Consider the following 16,694-nt stretch of genomic DNA (forward strand, 5'->3'; position numbering starts at 1 on the left):
TGGAGATGGCTTTCGCTAGAGGTGCAGCATCGTGAGGGGCCGGTTGACGGTGATGCTGCAGAGGGTGGCGGTGGGAAAAATCAAAGGAACGTCAAAAACAGTCAAATGAAAGCAATAAGCAATCGTGATTGCTCAAAAAAAAAAAAAAGAGCTTTAGAATATTTAATGACAGGAAATAAACAAACTATTTAAGTTAGGGGAGAATTAAGAGAAATGGGATGGTGGGGGAATGGGACAGTGTGGCATTTAGGCTAAAAATACGAAAAATTATTTCTAGCTTGCCCAATGGGTGTAGCAGACTATAATTAAGTCTGCTACATCTACTGGACAAGCTAGAAATAATTTTATTTTAGCATAAATAAAGTTCTGTTCCATTCTTCTTGACTATCTCTCTCTTTACAGATTACATTTAAAAGCATGCTTAAAATATAGAGCTCTAAGTATTGACGAACACTAAACTTTACATTTAATAAAAGTAATTATTATGCAGACTTACACTTGAGTCTCGACAAAAAATATGATATCTTCTGATTAGCTTTAATATTTTACAGCTATTTTCTTCATTTTCTCTCTAAAAAAATAAAAATTTCAATCATTCAAAAATTTAAAAAATACATTTAAAAACAAAGAATAAATGCTTTTCAAAAAATGTAACACTATAATTTTCACTCCGATGCAACTTGCAACATTCGTTTTTACCGCCATGGACCACCATTTTCGACATTTAAAATGTTTTTTAAACATAATTAAAATTCTCTAGTCATGAAGTAACACGTTTTAGCTATCATTACTCTTACCCGCTATAAATATATCATTGAGCATTAAACTACACACACACACAGTTCTTACACACTACCACTAACCTATGAGAATAGTGCAGCTTGTTTTATGATGAAAAAATACAAATGATTGAGTCCCCCCCCCCCCACACACACGCAACACTTCTGAATTATTAAGCAAATAATTAAACACCATTTACAAATGCATTTTTATTTGAAAAAATACTACAGTGATATACATTCCGGAAACATCAAAGGAGTGAAGGATAAGAAACGAAAGCCCATCCCATTTCCCCGACTTTCTCTTTACGATTTGATGTAAAAATTTAAAATTGTGCCTATCATTGACAAAAACACAAGTTTGAACAATTAAACTACAAATTCCCTTTCTCCTAATAATGTATTTATTGGGGGAACATAATCAAGACTAAGTAATGTTAAACTCAATAGTAATTTGAGCATCTTAGGAAAGATTCATGGTAAAAATAAGTTGAAGTCGCCATGTTTGCTTCCTCTCTTGAATTGTTCAAGGTCCCCCCCTCCCCCCCCCCCCACAAGAAAACACACCATTATTTCAACAAAAGCAAAAATGCCTTGCTCCTTTTTCGCCATCGAGGTAGAATGTTTGCATTTTGTGAAAAATGAGATCACAGCAGAGAATGTACTACAAACACTAATGTATATGTAGCACATTCACAGTGAACAATTTCAAAAAAAAGAAAAGAAAGTTTCAATGCACAACCACATATGGGTTAAATGCTAATACAGTGAAACATGGTAAGTTGACCACTTGCGGTGCCCTACTTTAGTGGTAAACTTAAACAGGTGGTCAACTTATAGAGGTTGAATTATAGGATGTAGATCTAATTATGTGCCTGAAAACAGCGGTCAACTTACAAGAATGGTCAATTTTACAGGTTTTACTGTATAACCTGCACAGGGCCCAATTAAGATATCAGGGGCCCCTAGGCCATATGCTTTTTTGGGGCTCATGTGTAGTCAACCCTCACAATTTTAGCCATTGGCGAAAACGGCTTTAGTTATTTGTTAAAAAAAATTAGCCCCATTTTAGGGCCCCTAAGAAGTAGAGGCCCTAAGCTACTGCCTATTTGGCATATTCAGTAATCAGGACAACACCTGCAGCATGAAATAAGCGTATGATTTTTCTTTTTTTTTTTTGTTACTTCCAGTTTTAATTCTACTGCCACCAGGGCCCACTGCCAGTTAAAAAGTATTTGATGATGTTGTTCTAGGTCTGCTTTTAGATAATAAATAACATCTCCAGCAATTTTACCAGAGAGAATTATATGCACTTTAGAGTTTCAGATGGTAATTTGAAATTTTCACTATGAAACGGAACAAATAATAATAAAAATAATGACATAATCATCATCTCTCACAGAAAGTACAAATTTAATGCATTGGTCATGATCAGCAAACACATACAAGCAATTATGAACACTTATTAGATTTAAAGTCATAGCAGTCAATATGCATTATTTTTTTTTATATTTGTAAAAGAATTTAAAATACTTACACTAAATTCTTTATACAGTACATAAAGCATAGGTGCAATATGTTCTTCCCTCAGTTCGTTCCTTGGCATTAAAATGAAAAACTCGAAAATGGATTTCCTTAGTAGCTGCAATACATAAAGACATTTTACAAACAGCCATATTTACAATGTGGTTTTTTTCTTTTTTTTTTTTTACTATTAGTAGCATTTGATTACATGAGCTAGAACAGTGGTTCGCAAACTTTTTCAGGGGTCGATCCAGGTTTTATTTTTTGGGTCCCCATTTTGTGAAAAAGCAAAATATTTTTGTGAATTTTCTTTATTTTTGTAAAAAAGAACTTCTTGTGATTTTTTTCTTGGAAAAGATTATATAAAAGCATTTTTAGCTGTCGTATCGTTATAGAAAAGCCCTAGACAGGTTTCAGGGGTGATTGCAAGTTCTTGAAGAATACCTGAAAGCTGCCTAGAGAAAATGCGCTGGAGGAGGGGGGAAGTAAGACCCTTAACATTTTATTCGTAATTTGACACACATTACATTTATTGTTTTTTACAAATATACATATGCAAGGCACACTTTCTTAAGGTGAAAGTCTCACAACAGATTTACTGTTTGCCCCTCTGAAATACTTTTAGATCAATGAAAATTGCACATATGCTGCTGAACGTAATGATAACTCCCAATAAATACAATATGAACAGACTCAAAGATATCACATATTTCTTAACACAGAAGAATGTATGTGTTTGAAAAACTTAAAAGTAATTAAAACCCAAAATAATACTGCATTCAGTTACTGCAAAATAATACCAGCATTCAGCGTTTAATTTTTTGACATTTGACGTTCTTACAGAGTAGGTATTTCGTTTAAAACTTTGCAATTTAATGATGTTAATAAATATATAAAGAAATCTATTTGTTTGCCACTTAACAAGGTACAGTCAACATCAAAAATGCGAAAAATTCATTTACCATGGCGCATGTAAGGCAAGGGCGGATCCAGAAAATGTTCAAGGAGGGGGCGATTGTTTTTTACTGTTCACTCTTTGGAACTTCAATCTCTTAAAACTTTCAAAGGAGTGTACTGAACCTCATCGCTTACCCTTATGTAAAAAAAGGTGTCCTATAGTTGTGTTTCTTTTAAAAATATTCAGGGTGAGCCTTTGAACCTATATCTAGTTGTCATCTAAGATCGTCTAAAAATGGGATTTTAAAACTTCAATTTCAAAAAAAAATCCTATTGAAAGTTCAAGTCCCTATCCCCAGAGTAATAAGAGATGGGCTACGATTGCGTTTTCAAAACTTCGATTCTGGAAAAATTCCAAAGAATAGCTCCCTTTCTTCTATCACCATCGAAGATTATGTAAAATTGCGTTTTTGGAACTTTAATATTGAAAATATACTTGAAGAAAGTACTAGTTTCTCGGCTCAAGGAGGGGGCGATCGCCCCCATCGCCCCTCCCTTGTATCCGCCCTTGATGTAAGGAAATCAAGATCTTCGAAAGAAATAAAAATATAAAAACAGCATATAAAAGAATTTTATTTTTAGTAAAGTTATTTTAGAATTGGATTTCGAAACTCAACACAAATTAATACTAAATATATATTGCGTAATCAAAGTAAAATTTAGGATTTTCCTGAAAACAACGGAATTTTGGTATTTTCAAAGATAAATGTTTTGAACTGAAATGAGGGATAAATACGTGGCATTCTTACCACAAGTTAGCAAATGTTTTTTCATTTCATTGTCATCTAAATTTACCCCCAAAAATCTAACTAGAGATTCAAAATTCTCAAAAATGGCCCATTGCTTCATGATTATAAGTACAAAATTTGAATAAACTTACCAATCAATTTTCTGTTTTTTTTTTTTTTTTTGCTTCATATCCAGTCTCTTCACTTTCAGATTTTTTTGAGAATTCCTTCTTTTGCACTAGATTTTTGTATATTGACAGCCTCTCTGTGATTTTTGCTGCACTCATGTTTTTTTAAAACTCTATAGGGTGACAGCTTTTCTTGATATCAACTCCAATATTTACTCAAGGTTTGTTCAAATCACTAACATTCATGAAAGATGAACATATTTTGCACAAAAAACCCTTAGTTGAATAACTATAGTAAAGCCAGCTATACACCTTTTCATAATTTGCAATGTAGTTTTTATTTATTGCATGCTTCTTATTTCTATTTGTACTCTCAAATACAATGCTTGAATCATTATTTGATGGCTCAATCTCAATATCATCATCAGTTGAAGTTGCTCCAGATTCACTTCCAGTATTTTCTGCTCAAAAATCGTTATACTTTCGCGAACTGCCTCATTGTCATTTGATGTACTATCTTTTACCGCATTTCCCGAGCCCTCCAAAACGGGAACATTTGCGTTACTGTATGATGAAGTGGCGGTAGCGATTTTATCGGGGTTGTTAATTGCTGACTTGAAGAAATTCACAATATTTTGGGACCGAACGTTCAAAGAGCGAATTTTTTTAACATAATACGCACAATTTCGGGAGGTACCTCCCGTTGCAGGACGTCCTCGTTTCATATTTTAATTTCTTGAAGAACAATTTTCAACGAACAAGCAATCTCTCCAAACTGAGATTATTGCGGCTGCTATCTCCAGCGCTCCATTATCCGCTAAAATTATCCATTATCCGCTCCCACACAAATTATAATCGAATAGAATATCAATTTATTCTTTGATGCGCCTAAAAAATGTCACCTTAAACACGCGAAGGCGGGAACAAGCTAACTACGAAAAATATCGTCTGCGCTCCTGGATCGCAGACGATCTGTTACAAAAGAAAAATTAATACTGAGAAAGAAAACGAACTGGAATAATATACAATTACCACATTTTTTTAATTTATCATCTGCAGATTACGCGATTCCCGCCACTTTTTAATAAAATCCCACTCAATAAAACTTCCTTTGCGCGCTGTTCCCGTTGCTCACCATTAGCGGACATGCGTTAAAAAATTCCGAAATTGCTCATCTGGAAGTTTCATATTTATTTTAAGAAGACAGCAAGATTGAATAGAATGACCGACGATATTTTTCAGCTGGCATTGTATTTTATCAATAAAAGAAGGAATCTAGGAATTCAACTACAAAAAAAAAAAGCCGTTATTCTTTTGGTTTACTGTATGCTGTACGCTCAAACTAGCGTGACTTTGGAAGTTATCTTTTGCTCTTACGCGTACAGTCTACAAGAAAAATAGCAGGAAAGAAAAAATGAATAATGCATTTTAAACCAGCAATTCTCCGCAGGCACCGGTCCGCGAGAAAATTTGACCGGTCTTCGAAGAATTATACCCGTTTCCAATAAAATAAAATTTCCTTATTTTAATTTTATTCCTAATTTTATACGATATTTTATGCATTAATATATCCATTACTTTGCATACGTTTTGCGGTTTCTCTATAAGATTTATTCGCTAATGAAAATTTACACAAATTAGCTGCGCTTATTTTTACATTCAAAGTGTGTAAGTTATTAAAAAAAATCTTACAATTAACTTTTGTAAGTTTATTTTAAGTAGAAGGGTTTTCTTTCTGGCATTTGTTTAAAAAAAAAAGGATAAAACAGATTAGTTTATTTTAGTGAAAAAAATAAAATAAAAATTTACCGGTCCGTGAAATTTTTTGACGAAGTTCTACCGGTCCGAGATTCAAAAAAAGATCAAGAAACGCTGCTTTAAACTAAAGAATATGAGAAAAAGTGGGTTCCCCTGGCCTAATCACACCTTTTTTTTTTCATTAAATGCAATCGTGTCAAGTGAGCTTTCGAGAACGGACAGTATCAACTACAAACTACAGGGAATTTCGCCAATCGGTTGTTCGGCGTTTCCCGCGTAGTCACTCATATTCTAACAGGATTTAATTAATTGCCATACAATACGATTTGCATCAGCATGCGCCAGTATTCAATGCGAATTTCTATGCAATTGATTAAAAAAGGAAAATATGTGATTTTCTTTCGAGTGTTCTTTTTAACCTTCGTTCGGGAATAATTTTTAGAAATTTTGCTCGTCCGTTCCGTAAGATAACCCCCCAACTATGAACCTTAAACTTTTTCAAAATAAACTGAAGGAAATAGGAAGAAATTGAAAAAACAGGAGAATATTTTTAAAAAAATTAAAAAAAAAAAGAAAGAAAGAGGAAAAAAACTAGAAGATCTGCAACTGGCAAGGTTTCAATTTGCAACTACTTTTGAGAATTAAAAGTGCATAATTTGGCAAAATAATATGGATAAAGGAAGGATGCGTGCAACTAAGACACAATTGAAAGTTACAATGATTCAAAGGAATATTTAATTCAGAAGTATTTGGTCATTGAAGCAAATCAAACCAACAGAATATAGGCGATTAATTTGCCGTGGCGTGAAATGAGTCAGTCTTCAATTCGCACTTGTGGAACGGCAGAAAATCATCGAATCAATTCTTTATCACGTGCTCATTATTTTTCTTGGATTTTCCCTAGCCACCAATCATAAGCGTCCCTCTCTCGCGCCCCCCCCCCCCCCCTCTGACGCTCTCAAGCAAAAACACCTCACGCAGCAGGCAAAAAGATAAGATGGGGGAAGGTGGAAGAGGGGTAGGCTTTCGCGTAGATGCGTACACATTTGCGGTTAAAAAATATTGTGAAAAGGCTGCCTTTTTATAAATTTTTGTGAAGGGGCTGCTTTTACGACGCGGAATTTTGTGAATGGGGCCGCTTTTGCGATGGGGAATTTTGTGAAAGGGGCCGCTTTTGCCATGCAGAATTTTGTGAAGGGGCCGCAAAGCGGCCCCAATTTCGCGCTGGATCGACCCCTGTTTTTTTAAATCAAGGTCCTGTTTTCTGAATTAGGATTTGTTTTAACATCCTTACCTGAGTAAAAATTAATCATAAGTACCCATACTTGCGTATAAGCCGGTCCTCCTACTTTTAAGAGGAAAATAGGGAAAAAGAATAAAAAACCCGCGTATAAGTCAAGCTCCTACTCTCTGAAAAAATCGGGAATGTTTTAAACCAAACGAATATAAACCTTCTAAAATAGAGGAAAATGAAATGTAATAACATTTTTACGTTAAAAAACCTCCAATTATTATTTTTTTGCACTAAAAGGGTTCACTTCTGCGATCACGATTTTTGTAAATGGTTCGATTTCGCTGTTTCGGTTTTTGTTACTTGTTGCTTTTATTTTGAATAAATATCATTAAGTTTCTGTGCTGTAGCCATATAACATTATTTTTTTCAAAAAATGAGTATTAATTTGCTACTAGTAGCAGAATTCAAATATGGCAATATCACCACCTTTTATTTATTTATTTATTTATTTTTTTTCAAAACTGTTTTCAAAAATGTAAAAAATATATAAATAAAATAAAACAAAATGAATGGTAAACTTATTAAAAGTTGGTAAATGTTTTTCTTTAAAACAAGACAAAGTATCCTCCCTCCCCCCTCTTCCCACCCAACCAAACATACGATTAACACTATACTAGTATCGCGCTTCACTTAGGGATTGAAATGAGGATTATTTTTACCCCATATGGTTTTTTTTTTCTTTTTTGATCCTACCTTCACAAAGATTGATTGATTCAATATCTGATAAGGAAAGTTATGATTCATTTCAACCCCTATATCAGCACCAACTTTCAATTTTGGAAGGAGGAAAGAAAGTTTTCCTCAAGATCACATAGCAAAATAGAAGTCTTTCCCCCATGCTATTTGGATGTTGTTATGAGGAAAAAACTTTGGATCACTTAAAATGGAATGACTCATAGTTAAAATGTGTTTTACTGATTATATGAAATGCCTTATAGATACAGATGTGACAATTAAAGTCTGTTTGAGATATCTGCACAAAAATTATATTTAACAAACTATTATTCCTGAATAATTAAAACAAATTTTGAAATAAACTTAGTGGATCAACTTTTATTTATTTATGCAATTAAAAAAATATCAAAAAAATTGAAATATTCTTAAAAGCAACAAAGTTTCAAAAAAAACATGATTTAAAACTCATTCATTAATACTTACATTTATGGGATGATTTGTTATAAAATGAGGTTCATCAGATATTATAATTTTTAGTAATCTTCTTATTATTAGCTTTAAGACTTCACGATACTCGGGATAATCTGTTATTTCCTAAAAAAAGAAAGTAGGTTTAAAACTTTATATAAAAAAAGACAATATGCATAAAGAACTCAAAAAAAAAAAAAAATACGTTTATAAAAAAAATACAGAATCTACGATTTTTCCAACCCGGGGAAAACTTTCGCCTTCACCGACTTTCCTCCAAATTTTTATAACAAGTATATCTACAGAAAAAACACAGAAATAGAGTAAAATTGCCACTCTTAAAAAATTGCAGCAAAGGGCATTAGCACTGGCCTTTCTCTCCTCCTAGACCTGGCATTGCACAAAAATCACAGTAGTTTTTTAACTCAAGAAAAATGCACATCAAAGATGAGAAGAAACTTCTTTTCCTTCAAAGCTTCTAGCCAAGCAGCAGGCTTTAAATTTCAATTAAACATATAAGAAGGGTTAAAAATAATGCTACAGGGTTGGGTTTTTTGCCAGCAAAAAGGTATTTTTGCCGGGACAGTGGAATAAACCATGGCAAAAATGGAAAAAACAGAAAAAATGGAAAAAACTGCAAAAACCTAATTGCAAATAAAGTAGCATTATATTGTTAATCAAGAAATAGAGACAATATAATATAAATAATGCACTTTAATATTTTAGTTATGTCTCTCCATGTTACTTCTAATTTATAAAGTGAAAAATAAATTTTAAAAAAATGTTGAAATTGCAAAACTTAAGATTTTAAATGTTTGCTAAAACAATTTTTTCAGAATGAGCTAATTCCTTCAATGCTAAAACAAATAATGTTTACTTAAGCTTAGTAAATTAGTAAAAAGATTGAATTCTAATTATATATATATATATATATATATATATATATATATGTAATATGAAAAATCCTTTGCTAGGCCTTTTCCATATTAAGTTCTGTTCACTTATATGTCAGCGCGTAAGGAGTCACTGACATTATTTATTACACACTTAAATGCTTCTCATACCATATATGGCTATGTTCTAGGCTCAGATGAGATTCCCCTTAAAGTACCTACCAGACACTTTTTTTCCCTCCAGACTTAAGCCAGCCTCTGTCTGCGGTGCAAAGCCCAATAATATTTCGTTATTGCAATCTGCTCCTCCTATATAAATCACGTGAGATCACATGATCGAGGGATAATTATCTGTAATCTTTTAATGATATTCCCTATATAAAAATCGTGGCACCACTAAACAAGTTGGTTAGTTAAGAGAAGTTCCTGCTGTTATATTCCATGTAAAAATAAAGATGTGATTTGTGAATGTAGCTTTGTCCTCTTCCTACGTGGTGGATTATCACGGCACAACACTGCAACTTGCGAAAACCAAGATTCGTAATAAGAACTGAGCGGTGGTTCTTACATATATACACATATTTTATTAATCACTTTTTTTTATCCCACTAAGATTTTTAAGCTATTTAATTAATAACAGAATATTTACTTGAATATAGAAAAATATTAACTTTGTCTCACTAAAGAAATAATGCATTTACATGTAGTACAGTACCTAAAGATTTCTGCACACTAGTCGCAACTCTTTAAATGTGTCCTGCAAGTTCTGCTGCAATAGAGAGATATTTCTCAAATTTTTCTTTTATACAATCAAAAATATGAAACCATTTGTCAGTTGCTTCTCTCACGAAACTAGTTTATTGCTATGCCATGCTTAAACAACAAATAGGTTTTAATGAAGATGGTATAGATTATGATGAGTTAAGTGATATTTCAATCTAAAGAAATGTGTATTTTGCTTTTTAATTACTTTTATTTCTTTTATTTTATAGTTGAATCTTGATTAAGTATACTTCATATAGATATTTAGTATTCTGTAAAAAATGCTATAATAACAGGGTGGCGACAGGAACTATGAAAAAAAGTTCCCTGACTTTTCCCTGATTAAGTTCACCAAATTTCCCTGATTTACGTTACCAATGATAATGGTTTTCTTTCTTTGCTCTGCTTGAAATCCATTGTATGTTTGTATAAAATGCACTATTTTAAAAGTTTTAAGTTGTGTAAAGTTGTTGAACTAAAGATATATTTTAAAAAGATGCTACTTTTTAATAAAATGGTCAAAAAAAAAAAACCGTATCAAGTCAATTTTTTTTGCGAGAAAAAACCTACAAGACAGTATATTAAATTTTTCTCCAATGGAAAGATTATAGAAAATTTAAAAAAAGAAAATACTTTGCTTCCAGAAACCACTTAGCATAAGAATTTTAAGAAACTATTAAAATTCTCTTAAAAACATATGTGTATTTATGATATTACTAAAAAGTAATTGAAACTATTTTGAACTAAGTTTTCAAACAGTATAATAAATGTTGCAAGAATAACAAGTAATAGTGAAAGAATAGAAGTAATGTAGTTATTCTTGTATAACTAATTGACATATTTATGCAAAACAGATGAAACCATTTGACATCCATTCATAGTGAGCTTTTCCCTAATCAAAAACATAGGTTTTAATGAATGAATACAGCATTTTAAGAATTAAAAAATAAATATATTTACTTAAGTACACAAGTTAACTCTATTTCAAATGATTTCAGTATGTAACGAAAAAAAATCTTAGATTGTTTTTGTAACAAACAACTTTGAACTGCAAGAAGAAAAAAAAAGCAATTAGTTAATTTCAAAATACATAAAAGAAGAATACAACTTGGTTATAAAATTAAAGAATCACTTAAGTCTGAAGAAAAGAAAACCTTTATAATCTGCGGTGATAACAAATAGTATAACGGCAAAAAACAAGGTTTTTTTAACTGAAAGTTCAATTTTAGCAATTTAATTAAAAACGCGAAGAAGTAATAACTTTTATGCTTTTATAGTATTAATTCAAAAATCGAAGATTTCTTCTTGAAATCGTGATTGCGATACGCTAATTACTTCGAGACAATGAAATAAAGGCAAAGGAGCTAAGGCATTAATGAAGGCTTCCTCTTTGCCTGTATGGTTGTTTATTTTACATAGCATTGAAAGCGTAAAAGGAAATTTCAAGCTAGGTAAAATAAACAACCTAACAGACAGCAATCTTAGAAAGTTCATCCTGTGGTTGACGTTGAGGAAAAAAGATGCATAAATATACGGCAGGGTATAATCGCACCTCTTTAATTTTACTTTCTTTTTGAACAGATAATTAGCGGAAAATGCGTAGGGAATTAGAGAACTTAATTTTGTAAAGCAAAAAAAAAATTTTTTTTCTTCATAAAATCAATTTTCCCTGATTTTTTCAAAATTCCCTGATATTTCCCTGACTTTTCCCTGATTAATAAAGTTCCCTGACTTTTCCCTGATCTCCCTGATTTCCCTGATCTGTCGCCACCCTGAATAAACAAGCTAATTACATTTTCATTGTAAGTTAATTATTTGTCTTAGATGTTACAAACTGAAATTTTATGTTAATGTTTAAAAATTTAGAAGTAAAAATGCTCCATAACTTTAAAAGTAAGTTAAACCTTAATTTTTTTTTAAACTATAAAAATAATTAAATTAAAATTTTATCAAAATCTTTTCATGCTTTTACTTTTATATAAAAGGAAAAAAACTGTTCGTAACTTGTTAACACAAAATCTATTTTTGCCACTTTGGCAAAAACCTATTTTTGCCGGGCGGTAAAAACCGTGGTTTTTTCCGCCCCCGGCAAAAACTTGCCAACCCTGTGCTAAACACATAATCATAAATGTCCAAACGGTACAAATCACATAATAAAGAAAAATGATCAAGCATTATCGAAGTGGTTATAAAAGGATTTCCAAATGTCTGAAAATCGGGACTGACCCATAAAAGCGTAAGAAGGGGAAATATACATTTTTCAGCAGAATTGACTGAATAAATGTTTATGGGAAAATTTAAAAGTGCAACTATCTGAGCTACGCTTTGCACATGTTTCTAAAAATTCAAATTGAAGCAAAATGTAACTAGCTCAGCTACTATTATACTCAAAAAACAATTAATGCAGCAATGACTAGTTATACTACCCATGAAACAAATAGTTAGATTTTATTAATATTTGCTTTCAAGGACCAATATTTATAAATCTTAAAAATTTGACTTTTTTTTGTTTTTTTTCGGTATACAATAATACATACAAAAAATTTCCAGTTTAAAATTTTCATGGAAACAATTTTTTTCTCAGAAAACATGCGAACACCTTCTGCAGAAAATTTTCAAAGTTACAATGATATTTTTAAATTTTTGCACTTATTTTTTATTTTTTTTTTTGGCAAGCGATAAAAGACAGTTATCAATTTTGAGGTGTCCCCAAATGAAAATACTGGAAAATTAGTAAATGTCATTAAAAAACTACTGGTCGCTCAGTAGTCTTATTGGTCTTCAACTTCTCATTTTTGTGGTTGGTGTCAATAAAAGGCTTGAGAGTTTCACAAAGGTACAGAGTTTTTTTTTGCTGAAAATTTCAAAGAAATTACTCAGGTATGTAGATAGTTTTAAATGTTATCTAGGTCTGTTAACAGCCGAGTGTTTTTTATGATGGTTCTATATCTTCTTCGGGAGGCAAGTCTCACAGGCTGGAAATCACCAAATTACAGTTAAAGACTTCGGTTACGAAAGAAAAAAGAACTCAGAAGAAAAAGATAACTTCTAGAGAAGCAGTACCATCAAGCTATAGAATCAACATTCTAAAAATATAACAAGAACAATGGCATACAGAAAAAATATTATTAACTTAAATATAATTTCAGAAATAGCTATCAAAAATCTTAAGTTCAGCACTTTTGGGCTGATTATTTATTTACATTGGGAGGTCCAGTTTACAATCCATTGTTGCACATTTTTGATGCAGAAAATAATATGAATAAAATAAATAAATATATACCTCTAAAGAATGTGCCATTTTATCAATGCAACGCTTCTTGACTTCAGCAGCTAAAGGAAAATAAATGGTTAATTAATAAGTAATACTTGATCAAGCTAAACACATTCTCATACTCAATTTGAAATGGATTAGAGATTAGAACGGTCGTGAAAAAAAAAAAAAACTGCCGTTTTCCAAAAGAGTTGATTTCTACTCGGAAAAAATTGTTCAAAATTTCTGGCACAGAATCATCTATTTAGAAATTTATTATACAGTCGAACTTAGACAATTTGAACGACTTTAATTCAAATTCGTGGATAGTTCAAAGTTTTTTTATGTCGGTCCCTTAAAACTTGTATTCAGTTATTGTTACAAAATCTTTGTTATTTCGAAGTCCAACTTCTTTAATTTGAAGTTTTTTTATCCTTTCAAAAATGCTGAATTCTAGTCTCAATGCAGTTATTTGAAAAGTGGCCAAGTTATTTTTAGCTAATGTGGAAAATTATGTTAGGCAGAGAAGGGGACTGATGGAAACAGGACTAAACAGCCGATATCACTTGAGTTTTCTTCTTTGTGCTTTCAGTTTTTGTGGTGCCAGTTCAATGAAAGTAAGCCCCGTGTCCAGCATAAAACCTTTCGATGAAAAAAATGCTGTGAGTCATGAGGTAGAAAAGTATGTAAAAAAGAAATACATCATCGCAAAAGAGAATAAAATAGTGCTTAACACTCCAACATTTTTTTTCTCCAATTTCTATTATGACCAGGGTTGGCAAGTTTCTGCCAAGACGGTTAAAACCACTGGTAGAAACCGGTTAAAACCGGCATGGCAAAAACCAGTTTCTGCCACATTTGCGGCAGAAACTGGCAAAAACTCATAAAATGGCAAAAAATTAATTATTGACACACAGTAGAAAATGCAAAAAAAAAAAAAATTAATTTGTTAACTAAAGCACAATCAATTGTTACATTGCAACAAATGTTACATTGTTTGAACCCTGCAGTTGCCTCTTAGAAAAGGTGGTTTCAAAAATCCAAACAGTTTTCTCAATTAAATGTTCACAAATGAGGAACTTAGGACTATTCTCGCAACAGAAGAGCTAGCAGGCAAGGCATCAAAGAACAAGCAATATTCGTGAAACTTTCATCAGTTGTATATTTTTTCAAACTAGTCCACCATCTAGTAACTGGGAAAGTGGTAAAAATTTAACTGGAAAAATAAGTTTCGAGAAATGCGGCCAATTTGTTTTGCAAAGCTGTGACATTAGGTACATACAAAATCTAGGTTAATATTGGCAAGTAAAATTCTGACACTTTCTTCTTGAAGCACGTGATAATTTTAATCACAAGCAATCCAGATGAAGCATAAAAAGCGAGCAAATTACAATCAGTAATTTCCTGTTTTTAGTTCTGTATGTCACTCCTCTTGCTTAAGAACCCATCTGATTTTTGTCCTTTGTTAGATTAATGCAAATATTACGAGCATCTACAATTGAAAAGTTTCCTTTCCAAACTAAATCAAGGGCATTAGCGTAGGATTTTATTGTTTTAAATGATGAAATGAAGTTTGATGTTTCAGTTTATTTAAACGAATATCATTTAGTAATTACTTTAAAAGTTAAGTTAAAGTTATTAAAGACACTTAAGTTTTTGCCAGTTTCTGCCGGTTTTTACCGGTTATAACCAGTTTCTGCCACTGGCACGGCAAAAACTAGTTTCTGCCAGCAGAAAGCCAACCCTGGTTATGACCGATTATTTTAAGGCAAAAAAATTATTATTATTATTTTTAGGTGATTCGAAGTTTTGCAGTGGCTCCTCACATTTTGAATTAACTAAGTTCGACTGTACTTACATTCCACTGCTTTAACTTTTTTTTATATTGATAATTTACTTTCCCTGTACACCAAAACCTTAACAACTAGTTTAAAATCCAGAGAACTAAAAATATAAAAGAAGACTTACTAGTCTTAGGACCCAGAATGTGTTCAATGTATATTTTACATCTCTGGAGAAAAACCTTGTTCTCTGGTACATCCATAATGTCAAATTATGTCTAAAGGGGGAAAAAAAAAGATATAATAATCCAATAATTAAATCATAGATCTAAAAAAATAGATTTTTTAAAGAATTCAATCAAAAACTGTTATCAGTTACAAGAGTTTTGGATCATGGAGGCTCTACTGTATAGATTCTAAATATACAGTAAACTCCCGATTATCAGCGATCAGATTATCCACGTCTCGGATTATCCGCGGGTGTTTTAACTATTTTTTTCTTCAACGGTGGTGACTTATGATAATGTAATTGTTTATTTTTAGCTTTTTCAAATATTTTTTACAATCTATGTTATGGATTTTAGCTATAACTTTTCTAAATGTATGAGTTTTATTCCTATTTTTTAGCTATTGTATACACCAGTATTTTTTTACATGTAATTCAGATTATCTGCGGTTACCGTGCCACCCTAATCCGCGGATAATCAGGAGTTTACTGTATGAGTAAAGCAATGGCAACAGCCTGAAACACAAAAAAAAAATTTTTTTTTAGTTTTAAAAACTTAGTTTGAGGATAAAACTTTGTAGTTCCTTGAAAACTATATAATATTTTTATCAACTACATCTAAATTTGAACATAAACATAGCTGCCAACATCCAAAGATGAAAATTAGAGGGACTTATGTGTAAAATTTGGGAGATTGTGCAAGAACAAAATTAAGGACAAAAATTAAGTACAAAAGGTAATTTCATGTAGGGATTTCTTAAAATAGGCCCGCCTGTGTTGGACATAAAATTCAGAATTTGAAAATCTAGCGGGATCCGAAATTTGTAAATCGAGATTACTATTATTATTTATTTTAGAGGCATAAGTTTGTTTTTCTATTTTGAGTGATATAGGGTAGGTGGGGTAAAGCTTCGAGTACGGTAGAAACCCACACCGATAGGGCCGAATTTAGCTCCATGCCACCCCTAGGCAGATTTGAAATCTGCCGTCCCCTCCCCCATAAGAGAAGCAAAAACATGCAAAAAGTGCTCCCGAAATTTAAACTGTCAAGTTTATTAAGGAATTATGACGTTTCACATTCGATGGCGTACCGATGGGAACTCATTGCAAGCTTCCGAAAAATTCCTTACTCCGCAAAATTTGCAGACGATTCGGAAAATTTGGAGATATTGCAACATATCCTTTTCTCAAATTTTTTTACAAAATTTTAATGATGCCTAACGTTCCTTCCCATTTAATGTTATGTACGTATGTATGATATGCGTGTAAGCTCGTGTTTTACCATTCGGTAAAATTTTCCTCCTCCCAAAAATTTTAGTTTGATGCACCTCTGTTTATGTTTTTGCCGATCAATTAACATGATTGAAAAACATTTGATTTTCATACGATGTGTGAAAGTAATCATTATAAAATTTCAAGAAAAAATTGTTGGTGTGAAAAATGATAGAATGATGCTTTACTTTCAAGA

Source organism: Uloborus diversus, chromosome 5 (genome assembly GCF_026930045.1).
Source record: "Uloborus diversus isolate 005 chromosome 5, Udiv.v.3.1, whole genome shotgun sequence".
NCBI lineage: Eukaryota > Metazoa > Arthropoda > Arachnida > Araneae > Uloboridae > Uloborus > Uloborus diversus.